We start from the raw sequence: 15,618 nt of genomic DNA on the forward strand, positions 1-15,618 counted from the left end.
TGTGTGAAACATATGTAAATTCCCATTTATCTTATGAGGCTTCACACATTTCTTAAGAATAAATTCTTCTGAAATGATATAATTTATACTGAATAATTTTTCATTCTTTTTGCTAAAAGAATAACCATGAATTGTGTTAATTCTATGGAAAAACACTAGGTAAGCAAGCCAATCACATAAATTCATAGAAGAGTAAAATATGAAGCTACAGTTTATCACTGTTTAGTTCTTCATATCTTGGAGCATCACTATCATAATTGCTCTTTCAGAAACTGTGGATGTTAACAGAGTGTATTTCATAAACCGTCATCTGATTTTACTCCCTCACAGCTTATTATTCTCTATTTAGCCTAGTGTCTACATTCTCTATAGGAGTTACTGGTAAAGCTGAGCATCAGATGCATGTCTCTAATTGACATCTATGTGAAACAGAAATTTCAATAAAGACTTTGCCATAATAAGACCTAGAGTCAGAGAAGACCTTAAGAATGATGCAGCAAAAAGTTTTGTCGGATTATATATTTGCAATTGATTTTTTCATGGTGTCCACTTACTTATTGATGTACATGATTTAGTATCTCTGTGTAAAGGGGTTCATCGTTGGAGTGAAGGATTTTTTGGTGTAATTATATCTTTCTGCTTGAAAACTTCCATTGTTGCTTACAAATAAATGACTCCTTCCATTGCTATAGATGAAATATTTACCCCTTACATTTCTGCTATAACCAATAACAGAATAGTGAATGAATAACATGAATATCATATTTATATGATATGCATGGTATATATAGCTAATATTATATATATATGTATATGCGTATACATATATATATATATATATCTCCAAATTATGACTCACTAGATCTTAAATTCCCATTTAGTCCTGTGATAAACGGGCTTCCCTGACTAGCTCAGTTGGTAAAGAATCTGCCTGCAGTGCAGGAGACTCTTGTTTGATTCCTGGGTCAGGAAGATCCTCTGGAGAAGAGATAAGCTACCCACTGCAGTGTTCTTGGGCTTCCCTGGTGGCTCAGCTGGTAAAAAATCCTCCTGCAATGCGGGAGACCTGAGTTCAATCCCTGGCTTGGGAAGATCTCCAGGAGAAGGGAAAGGCTACTAACTCCAGTACTCTGGCCTGGAGAATTCCATGGACTATACAGTCCTAGGGGTCACAAAGATTCAGATATGACTGAGCGACTTTCACTTTTTCACTTTCCTGTAATAAAGGTACAAATTTCTCACAAATAGGTTTAAACTTTCTTGCTTACCTACAAGGAAATCTAATTGGAATCCCTTTTTAATAAAATTGTATGACATAAACTTGAATAATAGAGAAATCATAAATGCTATTGTGTAGAAAATAGCAACACCACAATTGCCTAGAAAAAAAGCAACACATTATTATAATTCCCCTCAGTTCTGTTCACTTGGATTATTCTATCAGCCAGCTGTTGCTACATAACAAGTCATTCTAAAAGCAATGATTTAGTATAATGTATTTTTTACCTAATGAGTTTCTATTACAGGGAGTTGATCTGAGTTATGATTGTTTCTTCATGGGTCTACTGTCAGCTGTCAGACTCTATTTTGTGTTTTAAAGGCTTCTCCAAGATGGTGTGTGCAGTTGTAGTGGTCTTCTGTCTTGAACAACTTTATGTCAATTCCTTCATTTTATGTAAGTAGGTTAAGTAAGTAAGTGTTAGTCGCTCAGTCGTGCCTGACTCTTTGTGACGCCATGGACTTCAGCCCACCAGGCTCCTCTGTTCATGAGATTTCCCAGGCAAGGATACTGGAATGGGTCACCATTTCCTTCTGCAGGAGATCTTCCTGCAGGATTGAACCTGGGTCTCCTGCACTGCAGGCAGATTCTTTACTGACTGAGCTATGAGGGGAGTCCCATGTAAGTAGGTTAGTCTTTAGTTTATCATGTACAGTGACTGGATGAGAGTTGGACCATAAAGAAGGCTGAGCGCCAAAGAATTGAGGCTATCCAACTGTGGTTCTGGAGAAGACTCTTGAGAGTCCCTTGGTCTGAAAGATCAAACCAGTCTGTCCTACAGGAAATCAACCCCGAATATTCACTGGAAGGACTGATGCTGAGGCTGAAGTGCTAATACTTTGGCCACCTGACACAAAGAGCCAACTCATTGGAAAAGACCCTGATGTTGGGAAAGATTAAAGTAAAAGGAGAAGAAGGTGGAAGAGGATGAGATGGTTGGATTTCATCACTGACTCATTGGATATGAACTTGAGCAAGATCTGGGAGATGGTGGACAGGGAAGCCTGGCGTGCTGCAGTCCGTAGGGTCACAAAGGGTTGAACATCACTTAGCTACTGAACAACAATCTTTAGTTTATAAGTTAAAAAAAAAAAAAAAAACCTGGATTTCTCAAATGTTAATTGCTATATTTAAATTTCACTGTTCCTAACTCCATATATGTCACTTTGCTTTCTTCCAAGTTCAAGGAGCTCTCTCTCATCAATTTTAGTGTGATTCACCTACCTGTGCTTGACATACTACCCATAACAATGCACAGCCAGAAAATTTTAATTTTTAACTAATTCATTAGAGTGTAATCACATATAATAAACTACACATTTTTTTAAATATGCAATTTTCTAAATTTCAAAAAACATAAGTATATTACATGGTTCCATTTGCGTATAATTTTAAAAGGTCCACAATAAATTCTAATTTCTTTGTAATGTTATTGTTAATAATGGAAATGCCCTGAGCCTGAGTTTTATCTTTCAGAAGGAAATGCGAGATGATCAATTTTAACTTCACTTGGATGTTGTGAGGAATTAAAGAAATGTGTAGAAATACTTTGCTGAATCAACAAGCATTGTTCAAGTTTAGGAATATGTATATGTGTATATATGTCTGTATATACCTCTCTGAAATAAGCACATACATGCACATAGATGTGCACGCACCATTTCACTTGTAATCACACCCATTGTGCTGAATGAAAACATGAGAAAATGTTGGAAGGTTAGAAGTAAAAGAAAATCGATGCTGGAATAAACATGATTTAGAAAAAATATAGAAATGTTAACACAAAGATTTAAAGTAGAATGTGTGGTCTTAATTTTGATAATGATTTACTTGTCCTATCTTAAATTCCAAATTGCTCATAGTCAGAACCATATTTACATTTAGACAAAGTGAAATTCTCTGTACCAGCTAATGGGGTAAATCTCTCCAGAGTGACTGAAATTTTCTCCTGTTTAAGATATGAGTTTAACATATAACAACTTTATAAGGAAGCTCAGTGATTGAATCAAAAGCTTAAACTCAGCTCCTAGGAAGAGTATGTGTTAAAATTAATGTATGTGAATCACTCAGTCATGTCCAATCTTTGGAACTCCATGCACGGTCTTTCCTTGGAATTTGCCAGGCAAGTATATAGGAGGGGGTTGCCATTCCTTTCTTCAGGGAGTTACCCCCACCTAGGAATGGACCCGGGTCTCCCGCATTACAGGCAGATCCTTTACCATCTGAGATATAATATGTTAGCAGGAACAGCATATGACTGGACAAATCTCTATATTAGATTCCTATTGCTTCTTTATTTTTTTTCTTTTTATTTTAATTGGAGGCTAATTACTTTACAATACTGTAGTGGTTTTTACCATACATTGACATGAATCAGCCATGGATGTACATGTGTTCCCCATCCTGAAGCCCCCTCTCTCCCCATCCCATCCCTCAGGGTCATCCCAGTGCACCAGCCCTAAGCACCCTGTCTCATGCATCAAATCTGGACTGGTGATCTGTTTCATATAGGGCAATATACATGTTTCAATGTTATTCTCTCAGATCATCCCACCCTCACCTTCTCCCACAGAGACCAGTAGACTATTGTAAACATCTGTGTCTCTTTTGCTCTCTTGCATATAGGGTTATCATTACCATCTTTCAAATTCCATATATATGCATTAGTATACTGTATTGGTATTTTTATTTCTGGCTTACTTCACTCTGCATAATAGGCTCCAGTTTCATTCACCTCATTGAACTGATTTAAATGAATTCATTTTAATGGCTGAGTAATATTCCATTGTGTATATGACCATAGCTTTCTTATCCATTCATCTGCTGATGGGCATCTAGGTTGCTTCCATGTCCTGGCTATTGTAAACAGTGCTGCGATGAACATTGGGGTACACGTGTCTCTTTCAATTCTGGATTCCTTGGTGTGTATGCCAAGCAGCAGGATTGCTGGGTTATATGGCAGTTCTATTTCCAGTTTTTTAAGGAATCTTCACACTCTTCTCCATAGCAGCTGTACTAGTTTGCATTCCCACCAACAGTGTAAGAGGGTTCCCTTTTCTCCACACCCTTTCCAGCATTTATTGCTTGTAGAATTTTGGATAGCAGCCATTCTGACCAACTTGAGATGGTACCTCATTGTGGTTTTGATTTGCATTTATCTGATAATGAGTGATGTTGAGCATCTTTTCATGTGCTTGTTAGCCATCTGTATGTCTTCTTTGGACAAATGTCTGTTTAGTTCTTTGGCCCATTTTTTTGATTGGGTCATTTATTTTTCTGGAATTGAGCTGCAGGAGTTGCTTGTATATTTTTAAGATTAATTCTTTGTCTGTTGCTTTGTTTGCTATTATTTTCTCCCATCCTGAAGGCTATCTTTTCACCTTGCTTACAGTTTCCTTAGTTGTATAAAAGTTTTTAAATTTAATTAGGTCCCATTTGTTTATTTTTTATTTATTTCCATTACTCTGGGAGGTGGGTCATAGAGGATCCTGCTGTGATTTATGTTTTCCTCTAGGAGTTTTATAGTTTCTGGTCATACGTTGAGATCTTTAATTCATTTTGAGTTTATTTTTGTGTATGGTGTTACAAAGTGTTCTAGCTTCATTCTTTTACAAGTGTTTGACCAGTTTTCCCAGCACCACTTGTTAAAGAGGTTGTCTTTTTTCCATTGTATATTCTTGCCTCCTTTGTCAAAGATAAGGTGTCCATAGGTGCGTGGATCTATCTCTGGGCTTTCTATTTTGTTCCATTGATCTATATTTCTGTCTTTGTGCTAGTACCATACTCTCTTGATGACTGTAGCTTTGTAGTATAGCCTGAATCAGGCAGGTTGATTCCTCCTGTTACAGTCTTCTTTCTCAAGATTGCTTTGAGCATTCTAGGTTGGTTTTTATTGTGTGTGTGTTTCCATACAAATTGTGAAGTTATTTGTTCTATTTTTCTGAAAAATACTGTTGGTAGCTTGATAGGGATTGCATTGAATCTATAGATTGCTTTGGGTAGTATACTCATTTTCATTGTATTGATTCTTCCAATCCGTGAACATGGTATATTTCTTCATCTATTTGTGTCCTCTCTGATTTCTTTCATCAGTGTTTTATAGTTTTATATATATATATATATATATATATATATATATATATATATATGTCTTTTGTTTCTTTAGGTAGATTTATTAATATATATTTTATTCTTTTCATTGTAATGATGAATGGAATTGTTTCCTTAATTTCTCTTTCTGTTTTCTCATCATTAGTGTATAGGAATGCAAGGAATTTCTGTGTGCTAATTTTATATCCTGTAACTTTACTATATTCATCAATTAGCTCTAGTAATTTTCTGGTGGAGTCTTAAGGGTTTTCTACGTAGAGGATCATGTCATCTGCAAATGGTGAGAGTTTTACTTCATCTTTTCCAATCTGGATTCCTTTTATTTATTTTCCTGCTCTGATTGCTGTGGCTCAAACTTCCAAAACTATGTTGAATAGCAGTGGTGAGTGGGCACCATTGTCTTGTTCCTGACTTTAGGGGAAATGCTTTCAAATTTTCACCATTGAGGATAATGTTTGCTGTGGATTTGTCATATATAGCTTTTATTATGTTGTGGTATACTCCTTCAATTTCTGCTTTCTGGAGGGTGTTTATCATAAACGGATGTTGAATTTTTTTCAAAGGTTTTCTCTGCATCTATTGAAATAATCATATGGTTTTTATCTTTAATTTTGTTAATGTGGTGTGTCATATTGATTGATTAGTGGATATTAAAGAATCATTGCATCCTTGGGATAAAACCCAATTGATCATGATGTATGATCCTTTTCATATGTTGTTGGATTCTGTTTGCTAGGATTTTGTTAAGAATTTTTACATCTATGTTCATCAGTGATATTGGCCTGTAGTTTTCTTTTTTGTGGCATCATTGTCTGGTTTTGGTATTAGGGTGATAGTGGCCTCATAGAATGAGTTTGGAAGTTTACCTTCCTCTGCAATTTTCTGGAAGAGTTTGAGTAGGATAGGTGTTAGCTCTTCTCTAAATTTTTTGTTAGAATTCAGCTGTGAAGCTGTCTGGTCCTGAGCTTTTGTTTGCTGGAAGATTTCTGGTTACAGTTTCAATTTCTGTGCTTGTGATGGGTCTCTTAAGATTTTCCATTTCTTCCTGGTTCAGTTTTGAAAAGTTATACTTTTCTAGGTATTTATCCATTTCATCCAAGTTTTCCATTCTATTGGCTTATAGTTTCTGATACTAGTCTCTTGTGATCCTTTGTATTTCTGTGTTGTCTGTTGTGATTTCTCCATTTTCATGTCTAATTATGTTAATTTGATTCTTCTCCCTTTGTTTCTTGATGAGTCTGGCTAGTGGTTGGTCTATTTTATCTATTTACTGACAGAACCAGCTTTTAGCTTTGTTGATTTTTGCTATGGTCTCTTTGGCTTCTTTTGCATTTATTTCTGTCCTAATTTTTATGTTGTCTTTCCTTCTACGAATGCTGGAGTTCATTTCTTCTTTCTCTAGTTGCTTTAGGTGTAGAGTTCGGTTATTTATTTGATGTTTTTCTTGTTTCTTGAGGTAAGACTGTATTGCTATGAACCTTCTCCTTAGTACTGCTTTTACTGAATTCCATATGTTTTGAGTTGTTGTATTTTCATTTTCATTCATCTCTATGCATACTTTGATTTCTTTTTTGATTTCTTCTGTGATTTGTTGGTTATTCAGAAGTGTGTTCTTTAGCCTCCATATGTTGGACTTTTTAATAGTTTTGGGTTTTTTTTTTTCCCCTGTAGTTGACATCTAATCTTACCATATTGTGATCAGAAAAGATGCCTAGAATGATTTCAATTTTTTAAAAATTTACCAAGGCTAGATTTATGGCCCAGGATGTGATCAATCCTGCAGAAGTTTTCTTGGGCACTTGAGAAAAAGGTGAAATTCATTTTTTGTGGGGGTGAAATGTCCTACAGATATTAATTAGATCTAACTGATTCATTGTATCATTTAAAGTTTGTGTTTACTTGCTATTTTTCTGTTTAGATGGTCTATCCATAGGTGTGACTGAGGTATTAAAATCTCCCAATAGTATTGTGTTATTGTTAATTTCCCCTTTCATATTTGTTAGCATTTGCCTTACATATTGTTGTGCTCCTATGTTGGGTGCATACATATTTATAATTATTATATCTTCTTCTTGGATTGATCCCTTGATCATTATGTAGTGTCCTTCTTCACAACCTTTATTTCAAAGTCTATTTTATCTGATATGAGCATTGTTACTCCTGCTTTCTTTTGGTCTCCATTTGCATGAAATATATTTTTCCAGCCCTTCACTTTCAGTCTGTATGTATCCCTTGGTTTCAGGTGGGTCTCTTGTAGACAGCATATATAGGGGTCTTGTTTTTGTATCCATTCAGCCAGTCTTTGTCTTTTGGTTGGGGCATTCAACCCATTTACATTTAAGGTAATTATTGATAGGTGTGGTCCCGTTGCCATTTACTTTGTTGTTTGGGGATTCCAATTTATAAATCTTTTCTGTGTTTCCTGTCTAGAGAAGATCCTATAGCATTTGTTGAAGAGCTGGTTTGGTGGTGCTGAATCCTCTCAGCTTTTGCTTGCCTGTAAAGCTTTTGATGTCTCCTTCATATCTGAATGAGATCCTTGCTGGGTACAGTAATCTGGGTTGTAGGTTTTTCTCTTTCATCACTTTAAGTATACCCTGCCATTCCTTACTGGCCTGAAGAGTTTCTATTGAAAGATTAGCTCTTATCCTTATGGGAATCCCTTTGTGTGTTATTTGTTGTTTCTCCCTTGCTGTTTTTAATATTTGTTCTTTGTGTTTGAGCTTTGTTAATTTCATTAATATGTGTCTTGGGGTGTTTTGCCTTGGGTTTTTCCTGTTTGGGACTTTCTGGGTTTCTTGGGCTTGAGTGACTATCTCCTTCCCCATTTTAGGGAAGCTTTCAACTACTATCTCCTCAAGTATTTTCTCATGGCCTTTCTTTTTGTCTTCTTCTTCTGGGACTCCTATGATTCAAATGTTGGGGTGTTTGACATTGTCCCAGAGGTCCCTGTGGTTGTCCTCATTTCTTCTGATTCTTTTTTTCTTTTTTCCTCTCTGCTTCATTTATTTCCACCATTCTATCTCTACCTCACTTTTCCTATCTTCCACCTCTGTTATTCTACTGTTGGTTCCCTCCAGAGTATTTTTTATCTCATTTATTGCATTATTCAATATTAATTGACTCTTTTTTGTTTCTTCTAGTCCCTTGTTAAACTTTTCTTGCATCTTTTCAATCCTTGTTTCCAGGTTCTTTTCCTGTAAGTCCATTTTGTTTTCAAGGTTTTGAGTCACTTTTACTATAATTATTCTGAATTCTTTTTCAGGTAGACTCCCTATCTCCCCCTCTTTTGTTTGGTTTGGTGGGCATTTATCATGCTCCTTTACCTGCTGAGTATTACTCTGCCTTTTCATCTTGTTTAGATTGCTGTGTTTGGGATGGCCTTTCTGTATTCTGGCAGTCTGTGGTTCCTCTTTAATGTGGAGGTTCTTCCCTGTGGGTGGGATTGGACGAGTGACCTGTCAATGTTTCTTGGTTAGGGAAGCTTGTGTTGGTGTTCTGGTGGGTGGAACTGTATTTCTTCTCTCTGGAGTGCAACGAAGTGTCCAGTAGTGAGTTTTGAGATGTCTGTGGGTTTGGTGTGACTTCGAGCAGCCTGTATATTAAAGCTCAGGGGTATGTTCCTGCATTGCTGGAGAATTTGCATGATGTCTTGCTCTGGAACCTTTTGCCTCTTGGGTGGAGCTTGGTTTCAGTGTAGGTATGGAGGCTCTTGGATGAGCTCTTATTGATTAATCCTCCCTGGAGTCAGGAGTTCTCTGGTGTTCTCAGGTTTTGGACTTAAGCCTCCTGCCTCTGGTTTTCAGTTTTATTCTTACAGTAGCCTCAAGACTTCTGCACCTATACAGCACCAATGATAAAACATCTAGATTAATGGAGAAAAGATTCTCCACAACGAGTGACACTCAGAAAGATTCACTGAGTTACATGGAGAAGAGAAGAGGGAGGAGGTAACCAGGAGGAGAAGAGGGGGAATCTAAAGGGGAGGGAGGGAGAAATCTACCCAATAATCAAATTCCTATGTGCTCTTCATAGCCTGTAACACCAAGAGAGGTTCACGGGGTTACATAGAGAAGAGGGAGGAAGGATATAGAGGTGACCAGGAGGAGACGGGGGGAGTTCAAAAAGAGAGAGGAAGATCTAGCCAGTAATCGGTTCCCTAAGTGTTCTCCATAGCCCAGAGTACCCAAAGAGATTCACAGAGTTGGGTAGAGAAGAGAAAGGGGAAGGAGGAGATAGAGATGACGTGGGGGAGGAAAAGGAGAGCCAAAACTGGGAGAAGGAAATCAAGCCAGTAATCACACTCTTAAGTAAAAATGGGTACTGAAGATTGGATTCTTAATGGTACAAAATTGATAACAAATACCAAAAGGCAAAAATTAAAAATATAGAGTAGAGGGTAGACTCTCAAAAATACGATATTAAAATAACAAAACAAAATCACAAAAATTAAAAGATACATATAAAATTTGCTTTAAAAATAGGGTCTTTTACCTATACATAGAAAACTATAAAACGCTGATGAAAGAAATCAAAGAGGACACAAACAGATGGAGAAACATACCGTGTTCATGGATTGGAAGAATCAATATTGTCAAAATGGCTATTTTACCCAAAGCAATCTATAGATTCAATGCAATCCCTAACAAGCTACCAACAGTATTTTTCACAGAACTAGACCAAAGAATTTCACAATTTGTATGGAAATACAAAAAACCTTGAATAGCCAAAGTAATCTTGACAAAGAAGAATGGAACTGGAGGAATCAACCTGCCTGACTTCAGACTCTACTACAAAGCCACAGTCATCAAGACAGTATGGTACTGGCACAAAGACAGAAATATAGATCAATGGAACAGAATAGAAAGCCCAGAGATAAATCCACGAACCCATGGACAACTTATCTTCAACAAAGGAGGCAAGGATATACAATGGAAAAAAGACAACCACTTTAACAAGTGGTGCTGGGAAAACTGGTCAACCACTTGTAAAAGAATGAAACTAGAACACTTTCTAACACCATACACAAAAATAAACTCAAAATGGATTAAAGATCTAAATATAAGAACAGAAACTATAAAGCTCCTAGAGGATGACATAGGCAAAACACTCTCCGATATAAATCACAGCAGGATCCTCTATGACCCACCTCCCAGAATATTGGAAATAAAAGCAAAAATAAATAAATGGGATCTAATGAAACTTAAAAGCTTTTGCACAACAAAGGAAACTATAAACAAGGTGAAAAGACAGCCCTCAGATTGGGAGAAAATAATAGCAAACGAAGCAACCAACAAAAGATTAATCTCAAAAATATACAAGCAACTCCTGAAGCTCAATTACAGAAAAATAAATGACCCAATCAAAAAATGGGCCAAAGAACTAAACAGACATTTCTCCAAAGAAGACATACAGATGGCTAACAAACACATGAAAAGATGCTCAACATCACCCATCATCAGAGAAATGCAAATCAAAACCACAATGAGGTACCATTACATGGCAGTCAGGATGGCTGCTATCCAAAAGTCTACAAGCAATAAATGCTGGAGAGGGTGTGGAGAAAAGGGAACCCTCTTACACTGTTGGTGGGAATGCAAACTAGTCCAGCCACTATGGAGAACAGTGTGGAGATTTCTTCAAAAACTGGAAATAGAACTGCCATATGACCTAGCAATCCCACTCCTGAGCATACACACCGAGGAAACCAGATCTGAAAGAAACACGTGCACCCCAATATTCATTGCAGCACTGTTTATAATAGCCAGGACATGGAAGCAACCTACATTCCCATCAGCAGACAAATGGATAAGGAAGCTGTGGTACATATACACCATGGAATATTACTCAGCCATTAAAAAGAATTCATTTGAATCAGTTCTAATGAGATGGATGAAACTGGAGAATTGGAGCCCATTATACAGAGTGAAGTAAGCCAGAAAGATAAAGAACATTACAGCATACTAACACATATATATGGAATTTGAAAGATGGTAATGATAACCCTATATGCAAAACAGAAAAAGAGACACAGATGTACAGAACAGACTTTTGGACTCTGTGGCAGAAGGTGAGGGTGGGATGTTTCAAAGAACAGCATCAAAACATGTATATTATCTATAGTGAAACAGATCGCCAGCCCAGGTTGGATGCATGAGACAAGTGCTCGGGCCTGGTGCACTGGGAAGACCTGGAGGGACTGGGTGGAGAGGGAGGTGGGAGGGGGGATCAGGATGGGGAATACATGTAACTCCATGGCTGATTCATGTCATTGTATGACCAAAACCCACTACAGTATTGTAAAGTAATTAGCCTCCAACTAATAAAAATAAATGAAAAAAATAGGGTCTTTTTTTGCAAGGTAATAGTAGTTTATAAAAATGAAAATTAAAGCAGTAATAGAGGACTTAAGTTTTATTTAATTAAAATTTTTAAAAATGATAATAGTAAATATATATCTAGGAACTTCTCTGGAGTTGTTGTAGGCAGTGTGGAGTCAGTTTAGTTTCAGATAGTTCCTTGTTCCAGCTTATACTTCTCTACATCTCTAGGCCCATTCCAGTGTAGTCGGTGCTAACTTACAGGGTTTTAATATGTTGCACCTGTCTCTTCCAAAGTGGTTCCCTCTGTTTATTTTGGTTTCTTCTGTTTGCAAGTGTCTAATTTCTGCCCTGACACAAAGGGGGAAGGTGGTCACTTATTTAGGCTCACTTGTTCAGTCGTGCTGTGGGGAGGGAAGTGAAGTGAAGTCGCTCAGTCGTGTCCGATTCTTTGCGACCCCGTGGATTGTAGCCTACCAGGCTACTCCGTCCATGGGATTCTCCAAGCAAGAATACTGGAGTGGGTTGCCATTTCCTTCCCCAGTGGGGAGGAAGGAACACTGCAAATATCACTGGTGTGTGTGGGGAGTGCTCACAGTGTCTGAGCCACACTGGGTTTGCCCGCGCTCATGGCACGTGTGTTTTCCTGGTCTACACTGCTCAAGCTCCAGGTTGCTCTGCAGGGTAACTGTCTAAAGTGGGCCCTGGATTGCGTGCACGTCCCAGGTCTAAGCCATTCAGGTTCAGGTTCTTGGGTACTCCACCAAGGCACAAACTCAGTTGGGCCTGCGTTTTGTGCCCTTCCCAAGTCCTAGCAGCTCAGGTGACCAGGTGCTTGGCGAGAGCACACCCCCCAGGTTCAGTGCATCTTATCACCTCCCCCATCCCAGCTGCTCGGTTTCCTGGGTGCGCAGTGGGAGCACCATCTCAGGTGTGCTGTGTGTCTCTTCTGGGAAGCTGATCTCTGGCTGCAACCCTCCTGGCTGATGTCAACCATCCAGGATCCCAGGAAGACTTGGTTAGCAACTGGGAGCCTGCTCACAGTTTGGTAGGGGATGCCATCTCTGGGGCTGAGTTTGCCCCTTTCCGGCTCTGGCTGCCGCCTGCCAGTCTACCTGCCTCCAGCGGGGGATGGGCCAGTCCACTGCCAGCTAGCTCTCCTCTGGTATTTGCTCAGTCCTTTGTTCTGTGAGCGGCCCGGCAGTGCCTTAGGTTAGAGCTTTTCATGGGAAATTTCTCTCTCTCTCTCTCTTTTCTTTCTCTCTCTGGCTATCCCACAGTGTGGATTGCTATCTCATGTTAGCTCCCATAGATTACCCTCAGGCCATTCAGGCCTGGTCCTTACTCTAAGCAATGCAGCCCGCGCCTCCCTGTTAACTTGCTGATGGCAGACGCGAACGTCTGTGCTACTTCGCAGCTGGGAGTTGCCATTAGGCACATAATCTGTGGGGTTTATTTATTTATTTATTTATTTATCCTCCCAGTTATGTTACCCTCTAAGATCCCAAAACTCCCCACAGGCCCGCCAATGAGAGGGTTTCCTGGTGTTTGGAAACTACTCCTCTTTTATGACTCCCTCCCGGGATGGGTCTCCAACCCTAAGTCTTTTGTCTCTCTTTTTATCTTTTATCTTTTGTCCTACCTCCTTTTGAAGACAATGGGCTGCCTTTCTGGGTGCCTGGTGTCCTCTGCCAGCGTTCATAAGTAGTTTATGAAATCTGCTTAGCGTTCAAATGTTCTTTTGATGAACTCGTGGGGGAGAAAGTGGTCTCCCCCATCCTATTCCTCTGCCATCTTACCCGCCCCCCCCCCCCAGCTATTGCTTCTTTAACAAATTAGAACAGTAGAAGCTTAAAAAAAGTACCTATCATAAAGTTCTATGAGACAAAAAGCCTGAAATCTCATTGAGCAAAAATGGAGATGTCTATAAGACTGTGATCCTTCTGGATGCTCTAGAGAAAATACACTCAACATCTTGTTAATATTTTACTTTTAGTGATCACCAGCATCGCTGAACTCATGGTCCTTCCTCTACCTTCAAATCCACATGCCTACAATTTTAAATGTCTGACTCCAGTTCTCTTGCTTTCTCTTTCACATGTAGAAAATCTATTGTGACTATACTAGTCCAATCTGCATATCTGTGCAATATTCTTACCTCAAGATCAACTGTATTTCATCATCTATTGGAATTAAGCCAGCTGTGTAAGGTAGGATATTCCAAAGTTCTTAGCATGTGGACCTCTGTTGGAGGATCTTATTCCTGCCTACTGCAAAGTCTTTTTCTAACACAAATTATTTTATGTCACTTAAGAAAACTTATGTAAAAATCAACACAAAATTTATCACTACCTATAAAATTAAATGAAAATCTTCTCTTTCAAAATTACATGCATGGAAGGAACTTCCCTGGTGGTCCAGTGGTTAAGGATCTGTACTTCCAATGCAGGGAACACTGGGCTCTATTCCTGGTTGGGGAACTAAGGTCTCTCATGCCATGTGGCCAGAAAATAAAAGAAAACAAGCAAAAGATACCCTGAATTGTTTACAAAATTACATACAGAGAAGATTTTTGTTGAATACCTATATCTAGCTATAACTGAATCTAACACAGAACCACTTATTTGCTACCCAAACTGTGATTCACAGATGAGGACCTGAAGCACCAACCCTAGCATCTTGTTAGAAATGAAGGGTCTGTGTGCCCCTGATCAGACCTGCTGAAAAATAATTTGAACTTAAACTACAATCCTTGGCAATTTTTAGGAATAGTGAATTTAGAGAAATGCTACTCTGGAATAGATTTTCTCACCTTCCCAGTGTTGATCATTACAGAAGTATAATGATCTGTACTGGGTGCTATCCTGTAAATTACATTCCTATAATGGAGAAAGGGGTTCATACAAAGTACTATCTCATAGAATATATTATAGTAAAAACTGAATTGGACAGTCTTTACAATATGCTAAGCTAGTGGTGCACACATGCTAAGTCGCTTCAGTTGTGTCCGACTGTTTGTGATTCTATGGACTGTAGCCCTTCAGGCTCCTCTGTCCATGGGATTCTCCAGGCAAGAATACTGGAGTGGGTTGCCATGCCCTCCTCCATGGGATCCTCCTGACCTGGGGATTCTACCCACATCTCTCTTACTTCTCCTGCAATAGCAGAAGGGTTCTTTAATTTCTGATATAAGAAGGAAACCTTTTTGGCTTTGCAAAACTTTCATGAAACCAAAAGTTATACTACCCAAGTTATTATTACATTAAAGAAGCAAAGTTATCCCTTGTTTTCAAGAGGGCAATAGTCAGACATTTTTGGGATTGTATGTCCACCACAAATCAAAGCATTCAAGATCCAAAGGACCTATTCAAGACCAATTGTCAATATTATGCTTTTGAGAAAACTTGAACTCAGGAATGTGATGAGGTGCCAGAAGCCTTAGAACTTTGGAAGCAGAAGAGTTAACAGAGAAGGAATGACAAAACTGAATTCACCTAACTTATAATGGAGTCTCTTAGGAACTAGAGAATCAGAAGAAAAAATCCATTTTGTCCAGACCAGTGTCACCAGGGAATATCACATACATAGAGGCTGATGTAACAAGAGGAAAGCATGTCTAATGAGCCAACATGGAAAGATGTAAACAATCCCTCTGCTGCAGGCCCTCAGCCTGTGCCTCTTTGGTTAGACAGGATGCATTTGTTGCTTTTGCAATCCTACATCTGGCGGAGAGAACAAGGCTTGATCTCTTATTGCTGTCTTGTGGGGAGAGAGAGCTTTGGTCTGCATTGCCAGCTACTTAGGGGGAGATTTTGACTTTCACAGGGAAACCTCCTGCACAGAGTTCCCAAACAGGTGAGTCTGAAAGCTCCACAGACACTGCAGGAGAGAGTCAGAGAGGATGGAAGC

The sequence above is a fragment of the Dama dama genome, chromosome 9 (assembly GCF_033118175.1).
Source record: "Dama dama isolate Ldn47 chromosome 9, ASM3311817v1, whole genome shotgun sequence".
Taxonomy (NCBI): Eukaryota; Metazoa; Chordata; class Mammalia; order Artiodactyla; family Cervidae; genus Dama; species Dama dama.